Source organism: Sminthopsis crassicaudata, chromosome 1 (assembly GCF_048593235.1).
Source record: "Sminthopsis crassicaudata isolate SCR6 chromosome 1, ASM4859323v1, whole genome shotgun sequence".
Lineage (NCBI taxonomy): Eukaryota > Metazoa > Chordata > Mammalia > Dasyuromorphia > Dasyuridae > Sminthopsis > Sminthopsis crassicaudata.
In genome coordinates this window covers 49,328,462-49,352,123 of record NC_133617.1, presented here as the reverse complement: position 1 = coordinate 49,352,123, position 23,662 = coordinate 49,328,462, and the positions used below count along the sequence as shown (strand labels likewise).

The following is a 23,662-nucleotide window of genomic DNA, read 5'->3' as shown; positions in this document are numbered from 1 at the left end:
TAATCAGATTTCTGACAAATTTTAAACAAACATTTATCATAACCTTATATTGATAACAGTAAGGAATTTGTCTCAATAATTTCACAACTTAAACAATTATCATATTCAAATAGATGTTTCATAAATGAGCATTATACATACAATTCATATTGCTTTTAAAATACTCAATACATAGTAAAATATCCCAAATTGCATATTGTCCTTAACAGAAACACTTTCAAAAGGACAAAGAAGAAAAAACTATTATTTTTGAGGTTCTTTAAATAATCTCATAATGACCCAATATAATCTTTAAACTTATATTTTAAACTTATACAAAATGTCCAAATACCACATACAAGAATTCAAGAAGTTCTTAAAGTAGCAATTAAACTTTTAGTATGGATCACATTTATGACCATATTGCACAAACATTAAAACCCACTTTGTATCAAGAAACAAATATTCAATCAATTAACCTAAACTTGATCCAGTCATTTTAAATCACTCTTTTGTTGCTACAGCAGCAACTTGACGGAAAAAAAAAAAAAAAAAAAAAAAAAACAGCAGGAAACACCTGGGGGGGAGGGGAGAAAAGTATTCCATGTGCTCACCCTTCCCCTATTCAAAAACATTTCTTTCCTTTCATCCTTCCATTAAAAACTTTTCTTCTTGTAACATACCTTCTAATACCTTGCAAATCTTTAATTGCTCAATCCTTTTTCTTTCAAAACCTGTAAAATTCACACTGTATAGCTATAAACCGAATCAAACCAAACAAATTTTTTCTTTCTGAGGGTTTGTCTAACAGCAATTAGCAAATCTCTCTTTTAGCAGTAAATGCATCAATATTCAAACAAATTCCAAGATCTTGTACTCAGAATAAACAATCTAGTATGCAAAGACAACAGCCAAATTATATTTCCCATAATCAAATGCTTTTTTCTGCTGCTTGAGTTTCAATCAGATAAGGGTGTATAGCCTTTACTCTGGCAGGCTCTAAAGACTGCTTTAAGGGAAAAAAACTTTCTAGTCACTTTAAAATAGCCAAGTTCCATTCACTTACATTAGTACAACAGGGTAAAATTTAAAATCACAAGTAACTAACCAATTTCTTTTTTTTTTATTTTTTTATTATTATATATTTTTTATAATATCCCTTGTATTCATTTTTCCAAGTTATCCCTCCCTCCCTCCACTCTCTCCCCCCATGACAGGCAATCCCATACATTTTACATGTGTTACAGTAAAACCTAGATACAATATATGTGTGTAAATACCATTTTCTTGTTGCTCATTAAGTATTAGCTTCCGAAGGTATAAGTAACCTGGGTAGATAGACAGTAGTGCTAACAGTTTACATTCACTTCCCAGTGTTCCTTCTCTGGGTGTAGCTACCTCTGTCCATCATTGATCCGCTGGAAGTGAGTTGGATCTTCTTTATGTTGAAGATTTCCACTTCCATCAGAATACATCTTCATACAGTATTGTTGTTGAAGTGTATAGTGATCTTCTGGACTAACCAATTTCTTAATCCTTGTTCTTAAAACTCCCATTTCCTCCCAGATTCATAGAGAATTGTGAGAGGGTTTGGTTTTATTTGGAGATTTTAATCAGAGAGAACTGAGCTCCTAGTTTTCCTTTATGAAATTCTACCCATCAATAGGCTAGATAGGAAGGGATAGTTGGAAACATGAGGTCCTCAAGCTGGCAAGGCAGGGCGGGGTTTCCAAACAATTTTTCCTTCAATTCCAGTACCTTGGGGGGGATGGGTGAGTAGGATCTGAATGGAGGAGTAGAACAACAGAGGCTTCCCTTATGAAAAAACCGAGATTGGCGTACCTGCTAAGTCCAAATTTACCCCGGGCAGCTTGGCTTTGCTGATAGAAGAAGGTGGGCCTGGTCCAGGGGCACGCCACCTCAAGTCTGGAGAGGCCTGGGGGGCGAGGCTGGAGTCCATGGTCTTTTCCTTCTCTGGGCAGTCGCTTTTCCAGTGTCCTTCCCGTTCATACTCAGGGTAAGGGCTAGAGCCTGCGGGCAACTCCTCGCCCAGTGGCTGATGGAATCTGAAGCACAAACTTTGGGGCCCTTGGAAAATAGCGGTAGCCAGAATCTCTGCCTGCTGTCTGCTCTTTACTCTGACCCTTCTGTCCTCCTCCCACTCCCTATATACCCCAAAGGCGACTTCTGATAATTGAGTCGTGGAATTTTGGGATTCTAGAGCCAATTTCTGCCAATTTAGTCTTATATCTGGGGAAGACTGATTGAAAAAATGCATTGAAATGACAGCAATCCCCTCTAGAAAAGTGGGGTGCAGGTTAGTGAATTCTCTAATAGGATTCTTATCAGCTGCTTGCATAAGTTTCTCATAATCTACCTGCTTTGTATTCCCCTTTTCCATTCCTTCAGTGGGATGGGTTAGGAGATGATCCTTCATCTCTGTATCACCACTCCTCTCTTCTCTGTTCCCACTCCTCTCTTCATAGTTCCCCCCCGGAATTTGCGAGGGGAATAATAGCAAGGACCCCCATCTGGTACCTCCCAGTCATATTGTTGAGGGCGGTAGCCCCTTGATATTCCTTGTTCGATCTCCAACTTCCTTTGGGACTTGGACCTTTGATATAAGATCTGGTCAAACTAGTTTGGGCTATCTGAGCTGCCCAGGGTTTTACAGCCCCCATTCTAATCTGCTCAGACAGACCAAATGGCATCAGGAAATTCCTTTTTGGGAAGAGACTTCTGTCTGTCCCCAAAAGATAACAAGAGAATCCTTATTTTATTTACATCACTCTCAGGCTGAATGATTGTGCTCTGGTATAAAAGAGAGAACTCAAAAATCTACTCTTTGCAAAATGGGCCTTGTACCATGCAGCCATTTTGCCCACCGGCTCTCCGGTGTTTCCATTCTAATCAATAAAGACTATGTTTCCATACAGCATTAAGTAGCATATTCCTTTGCTGCTGAACCCGCCCTTGGTTACTTTGGGGAAGGAAGGAGAGAGAGAAAAGGAACAGAACCATCTTGGTTTAGACCTCAGTTTACTCCTCATTATTTAATCCTCATCAATATTAGCCACAAATCTTGGCTTAGCTCCCAAATCACTTATCTCCCATTGTGGGATAAGAAGAGATAACATCTCCCCAGGACAGATCGCTGGGAAAAGGAACGGCTGTAAACCCCCCAATAAGTTGCAATATGTGGGAAAAATCCCAAGAAGGGAGGGACCTTTGCAGTCTAAGCGTTTCCCCCAAGGAGCTGGCCATTTCTCTCGGGAGGCAAGGCTTAGAGATAGCTAAATCAGAGTCCTGGGCCGCAGCTGTAGTAGAGTCTGGCTGCGTGGTAGGGATAGGAGGCTCTGGGGCAGGGAAACCTGAGTAGGAGCCGGGAGGGAGCAGGGTGAGGAGGAAGGGTCTCCGCTTCTCAGCCAAGAAGGGCAAACCAGCTCTGGGATTAAGTTCTGCTGGAGATCAGCGCCTCTCCCCAATTCCACCTCAGTAAACTTAGGCAGAAACATCCAAGTTAACCGCTATTTGGGATCCCTGTAGAGGGCCCAGAAAGCTTGCACATACGCAACTTCTGACCATTTACCGCATCTTCTGCAATATAGATCTAATTCCCTAATAGTAGAGAAAATAATAGATCCGTTAACAGGCCAGGCCTCACTGTCCAGTTGATAAAGGGGCCACACTTCGTTGCAGAAATGAATAAGACTTTTTAATTTGAAATCCTTGAGGCCTAATTTTTCCTGTTTCTCAAGAGATATCCCAGAGGTGAGTCTTTAGGGATGGAAGAGAAGAGTTGACCCATTTTTACCACTACACAAGCCCGAAAATTACCTCTTTTATAGCGCAACCTGATCAGACGTCTCTGTCAGGTCCCACAAATATTCCCCTTTTAGGAAATATCTGCCCCAAAACAGAATCCATTTGCATCTAGCGTCCCAGATCAAACGATTCCCAGAGCTCTTTCAGCTCCCCGCAGATTAAAACCACTATTCTTCCCGGGATTTTGGTTTTAATCTGCCCACGCTTATAAAAGGGAGAATTTCCAGCTTACCTCAGTAAAATTACCTCAAAAGATCGGGCCACCAAATGATGAGGAGTAAACTGTGGTCTAAACCAAGATGTGTCAGTTCCTTTCTCTCTCTCCTTCCTTCCCTAAAGTAACCAAGGGCGGGTTCGGCAGCAAAAGAATTTGCTACTTAATGCTGTATGGAAACATAGTCTTTATTGATTAGAATGGAAACACCGGAGAGCCGGTGGGCAAAATGGCTGCATGGTACAAGGTCCATTTTGCAAAGAGAAGATTTTTGAGTTCTCTCTTTTATACCAGAGCACAATCATTCAGCCTGAGAGTGATGTAAATAAAATAAGGATTCTCTTGTTATCTTTTGGGGACAGACAGAAGTCTCTTCCCAAAAAGGAATTTCCTGATGCCATTTGGTCTGTCTGAGCAGATTAGAATGGGGGCTGTAAAACCCTGGGCAGCTCAGATAGCCCAAACTAGTTTGACCAGATCTTGTATCAAAGGTCCAAGTCCCAAAGGAAGTTGGAGATCGAACAAGGAATATCAAGGGGCTACCGCCCTCAACATTAATGGCCAGGTCGGAATTAGCAGTTGAGAATCAATCCCTACTTTGTAGCATCTCAGCTTTTGAGACTGCATGAAGAGCAAACTTATGGACCAGCCCTCCCTCCACTTTAGTCTTGACTTATAGCCTGTTCAGCTGAATCATGTACAAATGAGATATAGACAGGATAAGCAAACATTTATTAAGCAGGCCTTGTGCTAAGCACTAGGAACAGACACAAAGAAAGATGGAAGCAATCTCAGCCCTCAAGAAGCTTACCATCTACCAAAGACATTCTGCAAACCACTATATAAAAATGATTTTTTTTTTTTTTTTTTTTTTTTTTTTTAGCAATTGTGATACAGTTTCAGTATCAAAATGATATGGATGATATAGACACCAGATGATGGTAGAATTGGGGTTTGGCCATGAGAAGAATTCAATTCTCTTTGGCAAAAAGTAGTTTTATTTAGGGAAGAAATCAGACAAAATGAAGGGATACAATAGATACCAGAAATGGCAAATATGAAACAGAGTTGGGAGAGTATATGAAAGACAAGTTCCTCAGTGGAAATCACAATTACCCAGTGGAAAGGGAACACCCCATGAGATTGGGGCATGTAAATTACTGGAACATGTAATTAGCTGGCAGGATAAATTTTTTTAAAATTATTATAGCTTTTTATTTACAAGATATATGCATGGATAATTTTTCAGCATTGATAATTGCAAAGCTTTTTGTTCCAATTTTTCCCCTCCTTCCCCCCCAGATGGCAGGTAGACCAATACATGTTAAATATGTTAAAGTATATGTTAAATACAATATATGTATACTTGTCCATACAGTTATTTTGCTGCATAAGAAGAATTGGACTTTGAGATAATGTACAATTAACCTGTGAAGGAAGTCAAAAATGCAAACTGACAAAAGCAAAGGGATTGGAAATGCTATGTAATGATTCACACTCATTTCCCAGAGTTCTTTGTCTGTATATAGCTGGTTCTATTCATTATTGAACAAATGGAACTGATTTGGATCCTCTCATTGTTGGAGAGAGCCACGTTCATCAGAATTGATCATCATATAGTATTGCTATTGAAGTATATAATGATCTCCTGGTCCTGGCAGGATAAATCTTGAAAGGGACTTAGCCCCTTAAAAGAATTAGCTATAGGATGAAGTGGGGGAACCATAAATGGAGTTAGGAGGGATAAGGAAACAAGACAGAGTACGTGTTGGACTGACCCAGAGGAAGGCAGCAGCTACAGAATGGCCCATAAGTAGATTTTATTGGGAAAATTTAACCTCAGGAACAAGACTGGGATTTCTGTGGGGAAATGATAAAAATTGACCTCCCAGAAGGTGGGACCATGGAACTAAAACTAAAGTCTTATCAGATCTGAGCCTACTCCCTACCTACCTCAGGGATTAATTTTTATCAATTCCTCTTTTAACCATACCCAATGTTGAAGACTTCATCAATCCCAATTAAGTGACTTTCCCAGATAGTATCTGAGGTTAAATTTGAACTCAGATTCTCCTGACTCCGAGACCAGTAGGGCTAACTAGTTGTCCCTACAAATTACATATGGAAAGGATAGAGAAAGCATTTAAGAAATGTCTACTATGTGCCAGGCACTGTGTTTAGGAGTGGGAATAAATACAAAGAAGCCCTCAAGGAATTTACATTCTAATGTGGGGAACTACATGCAAACAATGCTGTATAAATAAGAGGTACTTCTCTGAGGTACTTCTCAGAGGAAGGTACTACCCTAGCTAGGAGAGAGGAAGTGTCAGAAAAATTCGGCAGAAGGAAAACAGGGAATCTTAGGTGGAGGTCAGTCAGTATACTTAGCATCTATTCCGTGTCAGGTCCAGAGGGTCAGGAGGAGGAGGGAGAACATTCCAGGCATGAGGGTGGGGGCCAGAGTCTGCTGGATTGTAGATTAAGCCCTGAGAGAGGAGTAAGAAGATTGGAAAGGTTGAAGGGACTATGTTGGAAAGGGCTTTAAGAGCATTTTTTGTTTAATCATCTTTGTATTTCTGAGCATTGAGAGGATCATCTTATAAACCTTCAAATGCTATAAAAATGAGGTTTATTATTCCTCCTTTTAAGACTGGGTTTCTCTGATTCAGCAGATCTTTGGATCTGCTGAAAGTGAATTTCTGTGAGAACATAACTGATTCCATTTTATTTTGATTGTGACCCTTCGTGAACTACAAGACCAGCTCTTGCAGCTGTTCTTTACTCTTCTAATTGGTAAAGAAAGTCTTAATAGTTAAGAAAGAAGGATTCCTGAGCAGCCATCCATGGAAAGTCCCCTTCCCTTGTCTAGCTTGGCAGTAATGAAAAAAGGAAGACTTCCTGCATCTCTGGGATGTTGCTCTCCTTGTTTTTTTCTTGGTGAGGCAGTTCTTTTTGGTTTGGTGAAAATGGCTGATCAGAGGAGAACTAGAGATCATTATTGATCACAAAATAGAAGATTTTGATTACATCAAACTAAAAAGTTTCTGTACAAACAAAACTAATGCAAACAAGATTAGAAGGGAAGTAACAAATTGGGAAAATATTTTTAAAGTTAAAGGTTCTGATAAAGGTCTCATTTCCAAAATCTATAGAGAACTGATCCTAATGTATAAGAAATCAAACCATTCTCCAACTGATAAATGGTCAAAGGATATGAACAGACAATTCTCAGATGATGAAATTAAAACTATTTCCACTCATATGAAAGTGTTCCAAATCACTATTGATCAGAGAAATGCAAATTAAGACAACTCTGAGATACCACTACACATCTGTCAGATTGGCTAAGATGACAGGAACAAATAATGATGACTGTTGGAGGGGATGTGGGAAAACTGGGACACTGATGCATTGTTGGTGGAGTTGTGAAAGAATCCAGCCATTCTGGAGAGCAATCTGGAATTATGCCCAAAAAGTTATCAAACTGTGCATACCCTTTGACCCAGCAGTGCTGCTATTGGGCTTATATCCCAAAGAAATACTAAAGAGCGGAAAGGGACCTGTGTGTGCCAAAATGTTTGTGGCAGCTCTTTTTGCAGTGGCTAGAAACTGGAAAATGAATGGATGCCCATCAATTGGAGAATGGTTGGGTAAATTATGGTATATGAAGGTTATGGAATATTATTGTTCTGTAAGAAATGACCAGCAGGAGGAATACAGAGAGGCTTGGAGAGACTTACATCAACTGATGCTGAGTGAAATGAGCAGAAGCAGAAGATCACTATACACTTCAACAATGATACTGTACGAGGATGTATTCTGATGGAAGTGGAAATCTTCAACATAGAGAAGAGCCAACTCACTTCCAGCTGATCAATGATGGACAGAAACAACTACACCCAGAGAAGGAACACTGGGAAGTGAATGTAAATTGTTAGCTCTACTGTCTATCTACCCAGGTTACTTATACCTTCGGAATCTAATACTTAATGTGCAACAAGAAAATGGTATTTACACACATATATTGTATCTAGGTTTTATTGTAACACATGTAAAATGTATGGGATTGCCTGTCATCTAGGGGAGGGAGTGGAGGGAGGGGGGGATAATTTGGAAAAATGAATACAAGGGATAATATTAAAAAAAAATTACTCATGCATATATACTGTGAAAAAATTCTAAATAAATTTAAAAAAAAGAAAAGAAAAAGAAAATGGCTGCTGGTGGTGTTGGGTTTGCCTGGCAGAAACTATAACCAATTTTTGTTCCTCTTTGAAGGACATTTGGTCTGTAATTAAGGGGATCATCATCTTGAGCTCCAGTGGAGTTTGCATGGATATCTCCAACCTATTGTGGCAACCCACTATGGTTCCCTACATCACCTAGATCAAGATGTTCTTCTTTGAGATCAGCTAATCCTATCTGTCTCTCTTTTCCTGGCCTTCTCTATAGCTGGGCTGTTATCCCCCAGTGTGTCCTTTAAGATCCTGACTTCCCCTCTTCCAAATTCCCATCCCTTTAAATAATACCATTTCCTCCATGAAGCCTTCCAAGATCCTATTCAGAGGTACCAATGCTTTGAGTATTCTTTTCTTCCTCCAACATTCACTCACTCATCTCCTTCCACACCTTCTATCTGTCTTGCCTTTTACTTCCAATTTGTTTTTTTTGTTTTGTTTTGTTTTGTTTTTTTTGGTTCTCCCCTGACTCCTAGTTCAGCTATGAGTTAGATAAGAAAACAGTGACCTATCTCCTTTTTCTGGGAGGCAATTAGGATTAGTGACTTACCCAGGTTCACACAGCTAGTTAAGTGTCTGAGGCTGAATTAAAACTTAGATGCTCCTGACTTCAGGACTGGTACCTATGCCACTGGGCCACCTAGCTGCCCAAGTAACCTATCTTCTAATGGAACAACAACAACTTGATGGAATACCAGAGTCAAATATTGAGCATTTGCAAGGGGATTGAAAAAGGCAGGGCTTGAAGAACTAGACATTGTTAACTCCTGACTCAGTCATGGAGGGTCCCCATCACTTCATCAATCTTAATTTTATTTTACTGAGTGATTTCTTCCTTTTTTCTAATGAACCTTATTTTGTTACTGTAGGAGAAGAGTAGATAGATGAATATCAGTAACCACTTGCCTTCAAATGATATGTTCTGGAATAATTACCTACAGTACAATGTCAGTGTTAGGTCACATTCTGATACTCTGAACATGATCCACCCTGGATTTAACAGCCCAGAAAACACTTTCATCTTCCTTCCACTGGGTTCTACTGGACTCAATCTAGCATTTACAATGTAAAATAACGATCATGTAGTATTTCATAAATTTATCACCTTGAGTTCATGCCTCCATCAACAGACTTACCTCTTTCCAGACTTCAGAAGACCCAAAAGGAGAACACATTATAGCTAAGAATACATCACATTAAGTGAGAATTTTTAAAAATAGACTATTAAGCAGCTAGTTGTTCAACACTCTGGTAAAGATAGAAAACACGCCACTGTCTCTACTCCCAGTCCTTGGCAGGATACTCCTGGCATACCTAAGATATTTTTGAAGGAAGCCCAGTCCTTTAATTCATTAAAAAAGGAAAAAAAATCTATTTCCAAAGTGAGTGGGAGAAAGTGGAAAATTAGCTTTACCAGCATCCATGCACATGCAAGTGTGTGTTATGCACATAATAAATCCTTTTCATTCATTCATTCAAGGTCATAAATTATCTTTTCTCAAACACCATTGCTTGCTATCTCCATTCTCTAAGAGTCCATCTAGACTCACTTCACACCACCTCCAACCTTCTTGCCCAGTTGGACTATAACTACTTATACTGGTGTCTGCAGCATTCAAGAAACTAGTTTTATGAATTCTGGATCCTCAAGGGAGGAGATAGGAATCTCCGGTTCATAATGTCACAGGCTGAGTGACTAATCCCCACCTGAAATCTCTACATAATGAGATCATAACTATGTGGTCTCTCTGGCATATCTCTGTTGCTTTAGCCACCAATCATGGTGCCCTGGGCAAAGCTGCTCTGATATGGTGGCTAAAAAAAGAAATCCAATTTCAGACACCTCTGAGCGAGTCAGTTACTTATTGTCTGCCTTATCTGTTAGTGGACATAATAATGTCTAACTCTCAGGGCTGTTGTAAGGATCAAATGAGATAAATATATGTGAATCACTTAGCACAGTGCCCAGCATATAGTAAGTGCTTAATAAATGCTTATTTTGGGGCAGTTAGGTGGCTCAGTGGATAGAGCACCAGCCCTGAATTAAGGAGCATCTGAGTTCAAATCTGGTCTCAGACACTTAACACTTTCTAGCTGTGTGACCCTGGGCAAGTCACTTAACCCCAATTGCCTCAGGGGAGGAAATAAATAAATGCTTATTTACTAGGTCTTGCAAAGCTTTAAGTATTCTATAAATACTGGCTATTTAGATACAAATAGTTGTTGACTTGAAATACTTTATAAACCTTAAAGTGCTCTATTAGTAGTAATAATAGTAATTCCTTAGCTTCTGTGAAAGACCTTTGATGATGGAACAGTTCTATAATTTCTCTAATGCCAGCAAGGTGGAAATTATAGGGACATTGTAAGATATGTCACATAAGCTACATTCAGCCAGTAGTAATTTCAAGTACTAGCAGGTCAGAGGATCCAGGAAAGGTCTCACGTAGGAGCTGCTACCTGAACTGTGCCAAAGAGGAAAATTATGATGCCCAAAGGTGGTGCTAAATAGGGAAATTCATTTCAGACACAAGGATGACCTATTCAGAGGCACCAAGAAAAGGTCCTCTGTGTCAGTGGAGAAGAGATAAATAAGATAGTCATGATACAGACTTTACTTAAAACCAAGTGGCCCAAAACCCAGGAGGGGGAAATACAAGTAGCTATGATCTATACAGAGTAATGAGATCACTGCAGAAGACAAGTTCAGACAAAATGTCAGGAGAAATTTGAGATTAAGTTCAGCAGAGGAGTGGAAGCAGAGATCTGGGAAAGGCGAGATTCTTAAAGGATGGGAATCCAACCATCAGAGACTCTGAAGCAGGGACTAAAGGGAGGGTTGAAAAGTGAATGGAGGATCAGAAATTGGATTTGGGAGAACCAGGATTCAAATCTCACTTCTGACACTTTCAGTGTAACACTGGACAAAGCATGGAAATTCTTTAGGCTTCTGTTTTCTTTGTAGAAGAGAGATATAATAATAGCACCCACATCACAGAGCTTGCTGGGTGGGTGACTGAAAAGCACTCTGCGAACTTTCAGAGCTATTGTTATCTGGGGGTGTGGTCCGCTGCTTCAGAGGTGGAACAGGAAATAGTAGAAGCAGAGCTGGAGAAGCAAACCGAGCAGGAGCCAGATTAGAATGTCAAGTAAAGAAGAACCAAAAGGAGAAAATGACAGGGAGGTAGTGTAGTCAACAAGTAAGTCTGATAAAACACCTACTGTGGGCCAGGCACTGAGCCAAATATTTAGGATAGGAAGAAGCAAACATCAATCTCATTTGGGCAGTTCACAGTCTAATGGAAAAGCCAATACATAAAGAGCTACAAATTAAATTCAGAATAAAGTGGAAAGAATCTTCAAGGGAAGGCACTAACATTGAGAGGGACTGAGGAAAGCTTCTCATAGATAGAAGATGGGATTTTAGCTGGAGCCAGAAGGGTGTTATGGAAGCCCAGAGATATTTGTGAGGAGGAAAAGAATTTCCAGCATGGCAGACAGCCAATGAAAATGTTGCCCGGCAGACTATTTCCTGAGTAGTAGAGAGCCCTATAAGGTCTTTGTATAGAAGAAGGATGTGATTAAGACAGTTTGAGTAGGAAAAATGGCCACAAGAACCTGTGAGATTCTTTAGGTCCCCAAATTCATCTTTGATAAGATTATTAGCTAAAATAATTTGATAAAACTTTTCCTGAATTGAAATTTGAACTCTTGTCAGAAAGGTTGTATGAAAGACCAAGGGTTCAAGTCCATTGTTTTTCCTGCAGCCTTAGGCCTGGAGTCAGGAGGACTTGGAGAAGGGGCCAGGAGTCAGTTGTGGAGGATCAAGTCCCTCATGGTCCAGAGCTGGGCTTTGGGAAGAACACATGGCAGCTTGGCCAAGAGGAATGGAGAAGGGGAGATTGGAGATGGGAATGATGAGGAAACCCCCAAACTCTGAAAAATCCTTAAAGGAGAAAACCTTCTTCAACTCTGCCTCAGGGAGGGGACTTCACCCTAAGCACAAACAGATTCAGCTTTTGTTATCTAGCTCAGTCCTGAAACCCATTGAATTTCATTCCAGTTCTAACCTGGCTGAAACCCAGCTAGAACCTACGGGGGACTCCGCCCACAAGCCCCCTTCAGCTTTTAGCCAAAGCCCTGTACTATAAAAGAGCCAAGCTGGAGTCCTTTCTTTCCAGAGGTCCCAAACATGGAAGCCTTATGCCTGGCACGCCAAAGGATTTCTGCCCATTGGAATCCTGGTTCTGGTACCTTTTATCTCTACCTTCAACTTTACTAACTATACTTTACTTCCAAACCCCATAATAAACCTCTTTTATCTGGTTTTTGGATCTGTAAATTCCTCTACAGGGGACTCTTGCGCCTCTACTAGACATCATTTAACTCCGTATCCTTGCTCCGAATCCAAAGGGGTTGCCGGGGAGCTCTATTTGACTCCCTGTACCCAAAACCTGCCACTAGACCTCAATTAAACCCTAATTTCATTTAGGTACCCCAATTCTAAACCTCATCAGGAAGACCCACATCAGATAGTAGGATTTAGAGCTTTCTTGCAAACTTTCTAATTTTTAAGCGGGAAAGACTAAGGCCCAGGAAAAAGAAAGGGATTGGTTCTGGGGTCAGCAATGGAAAGAATATTGAATTGTTGTTATTATTCAGTTATTTTTTGGTCATATCTGACTCTTCGTGACCCCCATTTCCTTCTTCAGCCTATTTTACAGATAAGGAAACTTGAGCCAAACAGGGTGAAATGATTTGTCCAGACTCATCACAGCTAGTAAGTATCTGAGGTTGGGTTTGAACTCGGGACCTCCTGATTCCAGGTCTGTCACTCTGTATCACCTATCTGTTCTTAGGTGACGACTTCCTGGAGCCATAAGAGCTACTTCCTACCTGGGTGACATTGGGCCAGTCATTTAATTTCTGCGTCAGTTTCCTCATCTGTAAAATGGGGGAGAAATTGTATCTAATGATCTTTCATCTTTAAATGTATAATCATATAGCCTCTAAACTTAGTTTTCAGTTCTATATCTATGATACAATAGGATACCTTGGGAGAGCCTGGGGAATGGGGGCAAGGGCTGCAAAAGTAGGATCTCTTACTGAGTTGGACTTGGATGTGTTGGGAGTCGGAGGAGTCTGTGAGCAAGTAATGGGCAAGAGAAAACCGAGGGTTCTTGGAGGGACCACAATCAAAGCCAGGGCCAACAGGGGGCAGGACTGGGCAATAGCTGACTTTGCATCTCTCAGGCTCCCAGCTCCAAGCAAGTTGCGGGCAGAGGGTCCCCAGGAAGGGCCAGCCAAGATCCAGATGGAAGTAACCTCCAAGGCTTTCAGACACTTACTGTCTGGATGACCCTGAACAAATCACATAACCCTCTTTACCCTGGTTTCTTCAGCTAGAGAAGGAAATGGCAAACCACTCCAGTATCTCTGCCAAGAAAACGCCAAATGGGGTCACAGAGTTGACTGGAAAATGATTGAACGACAAAAACCTAGAAGTCGGGATGTCAGTTCTGACTGTGAAATTTTTAGCTTGAACATTTATGCCTTGGAAATAATGCTACATATCAAACTTTGATTTATTGTTCTGTTCATTAAGAAAACGATGGGGAAAATGTCAAAAATAAAGAATAAATTTAAAAGTGTATCCTGTGTGCCTTTTTTTTTTTTTTTTTTAACAGTCAGCTGTTAAACATTTACTAGCACACTTCTGTCTGGAGTCAAAGGGCATTCTTGACTCTCTTAGGGTATGAGGGGGGAGGAATTGTGGAAGTAACTGCCCCCAAAACCTCAAATGGGATTGGGGGCTTAGCCAGAAATCTCAGAAAACTGATATTCAGAGGGGTTGTGATTTGCCCATAGTCACACCCCTAGTAAGGCTTTGAGATAGGATTTGAGCCAGGGTTTTTTCCAAGAATAACTTACTCAGCAAAGTTCAGTAAATTCTAAATGGAGGGAGGACAATTGATGAACTGAAAAACATTTTGTAACATTTGTAACAACAACAACAATAAAAAAAATTGAATGGGAAATTAAATATAGATCTAATAAAGATCTAGAAGAAATATCAGGAAAACATTAATGACTTATTATAAGGCACCAATTAATAAAAACAAAGTCCTTCTTGACTTTAACTTCAAAACTCTATCTTATGTAATTCCAAACTTTGTGAAAATTCAGGATAAGATCAGAGTAGACTGTAGATTTCTAGTTTGAAAGTAAGAAGTCTATCAGGGAAAAGGAATTCTGAGTTTGGATTGAAGAAGATTGGTTGTTTCCCTCTGCATTCCATGTAAAACCTACTCCTTTCCTGGAGGGCATTTGCCAGGCAGCAAAAGTGAAGGGAGTCCAGTTTTCTTTTTTTCTTTCTTCCTTCCTTTCTTTTTTTTAGCTCTTAGTAATATTTTATTTTTTTCCCAATTTCCTGTAAAAATAGTCTCCCTCACTCCCTTCCTTCCCCTTCTCCAACACAGCAAACAGCCCAAGATAGTCTCTACATGTATAATCATGTTAAACATATCTCCATATTAGTCATGTGGTGAAAGAGTCAGAACAAAAAGGAAAAACCAAAGAAACAACGAATCAAAAAAGGGGAAATCATCTGCTTTCTGGAAAACCTTACATGAATTGATGTTGAGTGAAATGAGCATAACGAGGAGAACATTATACACAATAACAAGATTATGTGATGATGAACTGTGATGGACTTGGCTCTTCTCAGACATACAGTGATTCAAGACAATGATTCAAGACTTGGGATGGAAAATGCCATCCACGTCCAGGGAGAGAATTATGGAGAGTGAATGTGGATCGAAGCATAGTATTTTCACCATTTTTGTTTGCTTGTTTTTTTTTTTTCTTTCTAAATTTTTTTATCTGATTTTTCTTGAACAACATGACAAGTATGTAAATATCTTTTTCCCATTTGATCTGATTTTTCTTGTACAACATGACAAATGTGGAAATATCTTTTAAAAAAAGTTTTCCTGTATAGTATATATTGTATTTAAGATATACTATAACATATTTAACACGTATAAAACCGCCTGCCATCTAGGGGAGGATATAGAGAGAGAGGGAAGGGAAAAGTCAGAACAGAAGTGAGTGCAAGGGATAATGTTGTAAAAAAATTACTCATTTATATGTTCTGTCAATAAAAAGTTATAATTTAAAAAAAAAAGTTTTCTTTTTTCTTTTTCCATTCTATTTATTTATTTTCTAAGGCAATTGGGGTTTATTTAAACTCAATTCATCCTGACTTCAAGGCTGGTGATCCACTGCACCACCTAGCTGCCCCCTTCTTTTTATTTTCAAAATATATGCATGGATAATTTTCAACATTCATCCTTGCAAAGACTTATGTTCCAAATTTTTTCCCTCCCTTCTCCCACCCCTTCCCCTAGACGGCAAGTAATCCAATATATTTTAAACATGTGCAATTCATCTATGTGTAGGAAATATCTTTTTTAAAAATTATACATGTTTAATCTAAAACAAGAAGAAAAGAAAATAGTCTTATTTTGCTCTGCATTCAGACTTTAGTTAGATGTGAATGGCATTTTCCATCATGAATCTTTGTCCAGTTAGTTTCTTTTTATTTTTTTGAGGCTGGGGTTAAGTGACTTGCCCAGGGTCACACAGCCAGGAAGTGTTAAGTGTCTGAGACCAGATTTGAACTTGGGTCCTCCTGAATTCGAGGCTGGTGCTCTATCCACTGTGCCACCTAGCTGCCCCTGTCCAGTTAGTTTCGATGAGCAACCAGATACCGGGGTAGAGGGTCTCATCCTCCCCTTGACTGATGCTGGAGTACCTGGGTAAACCAGATCTTCTTTTCCTCCCACTTCGCCCATGGCAGATCTGGTAGATCCTAAGCATCACTGGTATATATGTAACCTTCAATCCCACTTGCCCTAAGGAGAGCTGAAGGGAGAAGAGAATCTTTATCGGGTCCCCTCATTTCCCTTAAAGGACAGCCCACGGTAGGGTGTATCAGATATGCATTCCCCCATTCTTATTCTCCTGTCCCCTACCTGACTTTCCAGTTCCTTACATTTTACTCCTGCATTCCAGCCTGCTCATCCTCCATTACTTATCTATGTATCTTTCCCCTGGCTGATTTCCACACCTGGAATGTACAGCCTTTTCACCTCTGTCTCAGAGAACCCCTGGCTCCCATCAGGAATCATTTGGGGCGCTGGCTTTCTCCATGATACCTTCTCTGGGGTTCCCTTCTTCCCTCTCTAACCTGGCATTTATTTTGTATATGGAACACTAATTAGTAGACTCAGGGTCTGATGGGATTTAAAGAGCAAAGGAATTGTTCCTCCTTATGAAACATGAATGGCTGAGATTAGGCCCCCAGATAAAGAGAGAAAACTGAACAATGGGGTCGGGGAGTTGGGCTCTCAGCTTCATGCTAGGAAAGGTCACATTCCCCTGAATAGCTCCTGAGCTGTCCCTTAGCCTCAAGCTTTGAACAAAGGGACTAACTAAGGCTTTACAAAGAACTGGATCAACCTGAAATGAGATTAAACCAATCCCATGTGATCTTTCACAAAAAAAAAAAAAAAAAAAAAAAGAATACACTTAAAAGCTATAAGGGAAGGAGATTGGTGGCATCAGTTTCTATATATCTGTTATCCCCCTCCCCATCTTCCTCCCATGCATTTTCATGATAAAACAAAAGTCCACAGTTTTATGTCTTTCCCCTGTAGCTTTCTCTTCTATACTATTCTAGAAGGTCGGGATTTGAGAAAAACTGTCAGTGTCACCATTGCCATCACCAAATTTGCTACTCTACATCCCTCTTCCTCCCTCCTATCCAAGTGTTCGCTCCACCTTTTTTTTTTTTTTCCTCCAGATATAAAAACAAAAACCTCTGGAGTGGAAAACTCTCTCCTCCTCTTCTAAACTGGAATTAGTTTTCTCTGAACCCAAACTAGAGAGTCATGTGCTCTTTGACCCAACGGCCCTTGCCTCCTGGCTGTTCCTCCTTACTCTGACCATTTTCTCTGTCATCCCTCATAGGTGAAATGTGCTCCCTCTTCATCTCTACCTTCTGTCTTCTCTGGCTTCTTTGGTTGGTGGTTGGTAGTAGTGGTGGTGGTTGTCAAGTCCTAGATCCAATCCTTTCCTTCCCAATACCTCTTAATTTCAGATGTCTTTCCTCTATTTATTATTTCCAATTGATCCTGTATATTTAGCTTATTTGTAGGTATTTGTTTGCTTGTTGTCTTTTAATCTCTTTGAGGGTAAGTATTTTGCCTTCTCTGTATCCCCAGAGTTTATTTTATTATTATATTATATTATAATTATATATTATATTATATTATAATTTGGTAGGTATCAGGGAGAACCTTAGAGTTTATTTAATTTGCATTTCTCTAATTATTAGTAATTTTTCATGTGGCTATGGATAGCTGCCATATAATTATAATGACCAAGTCTGCATTTTTCTCCCCTGAGGCAATTGGGGTTAAGTGACTTGCCCAGGGTCACATACCTAAGACTTGTTAAGTGTCTGAGGTCACATTTGAACTCAGGTCCTCCTGACTTCAGGGCTGGTGCTCTATGCACTGTGCTACTTAGCTGTGCTTCAAGTCTGCATTTTTTAATGCATTTCCTTCCCTTTATTGCCAAAGTGGAAAACTATGGATGTGAAACACAGCATCTGCTATCAGACCAAGTCCTTGTGTTAGCTAGTCCTACTGAATTCCTTTTTTTTTTTTTTCTTCTTTTTTAATCTTTGCTGCAAGGGATGACTTCCTGAATAAGGGAAGGGGAGAGATATACTCAGAAACAAATGTTATATAAAAACAAAAGGAATGAATAAAAATCAGATTTGAATTTTTTTAAAGAAAAAAGTGCATTAGAGAAATGGGGGCAAAGGGTTAGGTGAGCCTTTAGAAGGAAAGCGAAGGGAAGAAAGTAAGTTACATGGAATAACTGACATGACTTTTCTTCTGTATAAGACAGAACAGAATCCTACATGTAACAGATGGGAAGAAATGAAAGTGAAGAGAGAGAAATTGCTTTAGGAAGCTGGTGCCATAATGAAGGGGAAAGCATGAGGCTTGTAGAGAGGTCTTGGGATGAACAAGAAGGATGTTTGGTGCATCTACTGAATTTTGTGACTAATTGCATGTAGGAGATGAGGGAAGAGACAAAATTCCAAGAAATAGGCAGGATTTAAGCCTGGTGAGGGGGAGGTAGGCGGGAAGAAAGGCCATGATGCCCTTGACAGAGACTAGGCTATCAGGAGCTAGTTTGAGGAAGGAAAATTAAGTTCAGTTGGGACTTTTTTTTTCCTCCCCCAATTTGTTCCAGATTTAACATTTTTCCCAGTGATTTGTTTTTATTTAGAAGGCTTTGCAAACAACCATGGGGGAGGAGAAGAACAAAGAAAAGCCTCATTTACCCAGCACTAATTACTTACACCCAGAACTGTGCCAAGGAGCTCAGTCTCAACAAGACCTTTGTATGAAGAGGCCTTCCAGGGGCCTGGCTCTTCCACTGACTAACCAGGTGACTTTAGGAAAGTCCCTCATACTTCTCTGAGCTTCTTATGTAGAAAGAGAATTGGCCTAGATGTGTCCTGTAGTCTCATCCCTTACATTGTATGTTCTAAGAAGCCTCCCAGTTCTCATAATCTAAGTTCTATGTTGTTCTAAGGGCCCTCCTAGCCCTGAACTCCTGGGTTCTAAGGGCCCTCCCAGCCCTGACATTCTCCTAAGGGCCCTCCCAGCTCCAGAACTTGCCTGGCTCTGACATTCTCTGTTCTAGGGCCTAGGATACTTTGCCATCTGTCCTTCCTTTCCCTGGTCCCCCCTTTATCATCCTCCCTCATCCTCTGGGGAATACCCTTGGCCTCCTTGGCAGAGCAGGCCTCGGCGGCAGCAGGGCTGGTTAATTCTGGCTTCATCTGCCCCAGCAGCTTTTAAGGGCTGGGTGCAGCCTCAAGACATGTGCTGGGATTGCACTGAGTGCCTTTCTTGGCTCTCACTGAGACAAGTTTTATTGGAAACATAGGAGCTGCCCTTTAGACACAACTCATGTCTAATCTGGGAAAGATTTCTGCTGACCCGGCCCATTCTTGCTCTTCCCTCCCAAGGAAACCTGAACTAGGAACCAGGTAATCTGTGTTCCTGTCATAGCTTTGTTCAATGTTTTGGGATCTCAAGTAAATTACTAAAACTCTCCTTTCCATCAAAAGCTTGTAAGGGTTGGGCTGAATGCTCTTTGAAGTTTGGAGCCAGCAGTGACATTTAGTGCACCTAGGTCCCTCCCAGCTCTGACCTTCTATGCTCCGAAGGCCTGCCCAGTTTCAATATACTTTGTTCTTTTTTTAAAGTGGGTTTTTATTTCTTTTTTTTTGTTTTTACATCATTTACACTTTTCCCAAGTCCCTCCTAGGAAACCATTCCTTACATCCAAGAAAAAAAGGAAAAAATTCAGAAAAAACAATCAGAATTAAAAAAAAAAAAACCCAGACACTAACATTATATCCACACTAACCCCTCCATATCTGCCGCAAAATGGGGAAAGGTGTTCTCTCATTTCTTCTTTGGGAACAAGTTATAATTTTGTAACATTCAGTTTCAATTATTATACTCTATGTTCTTAACTTCCTTTCCCCTGCTGACCTTCTGTTTTCTAAGCTCCCTCCCAACTGTACAAGTTATCGGTTCTAAAGTCCTTCTCAACTTGGACATTTGTGTCCTAAATAACTTCTAGCTCTGTCTGCTATTTTATATTCTAAAGCAATTGCCTCCTACTCAGAGTTGCTTGTAAAATTTTCAGTGCAAGCATTGACACTGGGGAAATCAGAAAACACTAAAAATCAGAATTGATTTCTTAAGAAAATGGAGGAGAAAATGTTAATCATGCAGTTTAAATTTTAAAAACATGAAGTATAATTTTTTTTTCAGAGAGCTAACTATAAACATTTACCTGTATGTCCCAGGCAGTAGTACTCTTCCTGGCTCTTTCATTTAATGTTCAATCAGTCAATAAGCATTTATTAAGCATCTGCTATATACCAGACACCATGCTAGGTACCTGAGGACACAAGTACAAAAAATGAAACATTCTCTCCCCACAAAAAGATTACATTCTAATTGGGGAAATGTCATTCTATAGTTCTAAGATTCCTCCCAGCTCTGATTTAAGATCTAACCTCTTTTAATTTCAGATCCTTTCCTCTGTTAATATTTCCTATTTATCCTATATATAGCCTCCTTTGTATATTTGCTTGCGAAGTTAGTAAGCTTTTTTAAAGCTGTCTTTTACTTCTTTTTGTCTCTCCAGCACATAGTTAGTGCTTAATAAATATTGATTGATCATGTTTTTAAAAATAGAGGGAACCTCAAGACCATTTGGTCCAACTTTTTCATTTTAGAGATGAAGAAAATGAGACCTGGATAGTTGAAGGGATCTGTGCCAGGAGCACCTTGTGGTGTGGAGGGACAGTTGTGAGCCAGCTTGGCCTCTTACCTCAACTCTCTGGGGGACTTAGCTCAGTAAAGTGGAAGGTGGATGGGGTTTGGGACCTGGGTTCAAGGGCTAGCTCTGTCACTTGCTACCAATTTGATGAGCTCCAAAAGCTGAAAATCTATGAGCCTCTGATCCTAATTTGGCAGAGAAGGTTTTATAGGTGAAGTGTTTGAATCCTTGAAACAGAGCCCAGGGACTGAAAGGTTAGATCTCAATATAGCAGAGAAAGATGGGAAAGGGGGGAGGAGTGCAGAAGGAAAGAAAGATGGAGCAAATATCTTGGCTCACTCCAGCTACTTCCCACTAAACCTGTTCTCCTTTGGGCTTTTAACTTCAAAGCCCAGGGCAAATGCTGTTTTTTCTGGCATAATTCCCCTGATTACCATAGCTTCATTCTCCATTCTCCATAATTTTCCACCTATAACCTTGCCCCTGGTGGGTCCTCTTTCCTTCCTTTAAGATCTTTTTGGGATATAAGCCCAGTAGAGACACTGCTGTGTCAAAGGGTCTGTACAGTTTTTTAAGATCTAACCTCTGAACATAGTTCCAAACTGCTCTCCAGAATGGTTGGATCTGTTCACAATTTCACCAACAATGTGTATCAGTGTCCCATGTATAATAATTTTAAAAGCATTTTTAAAATATGGGATAGCTCTCTGGGAGGAGAAAGGGAAGTGTGAATTGAAAGTTTAGGTATTGTGAAACCAAAATATATCCATACAATTTATTTTTAAAAATAGTTATTATGACCCTAGGCAAGTCACTTGTGACCCTGGGCCCTCCTCAGCAAAAAAAAAAAAAAAAAAAAAAAAGTTACTATGCCCAAATGGTTATAGAACTTTCAATACTAAGTCTGTATCACAAAGAGATCAAAGAAAGATGAAAAGAACCTATATACACAAACATATCTTATATTTATAACTCTTTTTTTTTTCCTTTGGTGACAAAAAATTTGGAACTGAGGAGATACGCATCAAACTGGAGAATGACTGAATAAGTTATGATATATGATTGTGATGGGATACTATTGTGTTATAAGAAATTACGAGGAGAATGTTTTCAGAAAAACCTGGGAAGACATATATATGAATTGATACAAAGTGAAGTGAGTAAAAACCAGAACATTGTACATAGTAACAGCAATAGTGTAATGACGATCAATTGTGGAAGACTGGTTACTCTGATCAGCACAATGATTGAAGCCAATTCCAAAGGATTCAAGATGAAAAAAATGCTATTCACTTCCAGAAAGAGAATTGTTAAACCTGAGTGCTAATTGAAGGATAATTTTTTCACTTTACTTACTTTTCTTGCTTTTTTGTAACATGGCTAATAGGAAAATATGTTTTGTATGATTACATGTGCATAATTGATATTTGTCTTCTGAATGGATGGGGAAAGGGCTGGAGAGAGAAAGAAAATTTAAAACTCAAATAATAATAAAAAAGAATATTATTCCACCTCACACCTATCAAATTAGCTAAGCTGACAGGAAAATAGAATTATAAATGTTGGGGGGGGGTGTTGAAAAATCACCAGTAATGCATTGTTGGAGTTGAACTATTTTAGCCATTCTGGAGAGCAATTTGGAACTATGCCCAAAGGGCAATAAAACTACTAGAGGAGAGGAAGAGAAGGAAGGAGCTAACAAGGGGTTCCATATTCTCTGTGATTAGATCGTCCCGAGCACCTGTACCCACCATGGTGTCTGGTTGCAAAATCAATCCATCTATCCTCAGCAGTGACTTGGAGGCCAAATGCACCCGAATGCTGGATTCTGGGTCAGGCTCTCTGGACCTGGATGTAACAGACCCAGCATTTTGTTCCCAATGTCACCTTTGGTCACCCTGTGATAAAAAACAAAACCTTCCAAAGAAGTTAGGTCAAGTCCCTTTCTTGGATATGCACATGATGGTTTCTTGACCAGAACAGTGGGGAAAGCCAATGGCTGTTACTAGAGTAAATCAATACACCTTTCACTGGAAGCTACAGAGAACCCCGGAGCACTGATCAAAGACATTGGAGAGAATGGCATGAAGGTTGGTCTTGCTATTAAACCTGGCACTAACCCTGGCACCATGGGCCAATCCGATGGAAACATCCTTAGTTATGACAGTGGAATCTGTGAAGATATGCTGCCGAAGGTTCGCTGGTAGAGGACTTGGTTCCCTTTTCTGGATATTGAAGCAGATGGTGGAGTAGGTGCTTAAATGTGCAGAGGCAGGGGCTAATATGGCTAATATGGTTGTTTTTGGTAGTGCCATCATGAGGAGGGAAGACCCCCAGATATGTCATTAATCTCTTGAGAAATGTTGCTCAGAAATGCTCTCTGGATAAATGAGATTTCCAGACAGCTTTACTCCTCCTCATGTCCAGTCCATCTCCTTCTAGCCTCATTTTCACCTGGTGCACAAGACTCATGCTGTGGCTGCTGCTGGGAAGGTGATATCAATGTTGACTTCAACATAAACACAGATATGCTGAGAATGGAAATAGCTGCCTATGTGACAACTACTAGGTTTTTTAAAGAGTTAGGAATTAAATTTTCATGTGGCCAAAAAAAAAAAAAAACCACCCCAAAACACATTGTTTTTACTGGAAGACTTGGTTTTTATCAAAGGAATATATTATGATGCCCTTGTCCTGAGGTTAAAAAGCCAAATTGCATCTCAAAAGCAGAAGAAAAAACCCCAGCAGCTGCTAACTAAAAAAAGGACTCAAATGGGTAATACAGCTCCTCTTAAGAGAACTGCACCATTATAAAAACCTTTTTGTTTGTATCATCAGTTGATTTTTTTTTTGCATATACAGTTTGTTTATATGAATCAATCACTTGGCTTGATTTCTTGAGAGAAAGATCCAAACTCCATACTGTAAGTAGAATGAGATTGATGCTTTTTAAAGTTTC

The 23,662-nt window shown here is 39.9% G+C and overlaps 1 long non-coding RNA gene and 1 pseudogene across 1 annotated transcript; both read left to right on the top strand.

Moving 5' to 3' along the window:
* The first annotated feature begins 11,275 nt into the window (after positions 1 to 11,275).
* LOC141561971 (uncharacterized) lies at positions 11,276 to 13,867 on the top strand. Its single transcript, XR_012488170.1, has 3 exons — positions 11,276 to 11,456; positions 12,969 to 13,036; positions 13,116 to 13,867. It is a non-coding gene; the product is annotated as an uncharacterized LOC141561971 (long non-coding RNA).
* Positions 13,868 to 22,455: 8,588 nt separating this feature from the next.
* LOC141551884 (ribulose-phosphate 3-epimerase-like) lies at positions 22,456 to 23,095 on the top strand (annotated as a pseudogene).
* Positions 23,096 to 23,662: the final 567 nt, after the last annotated feature.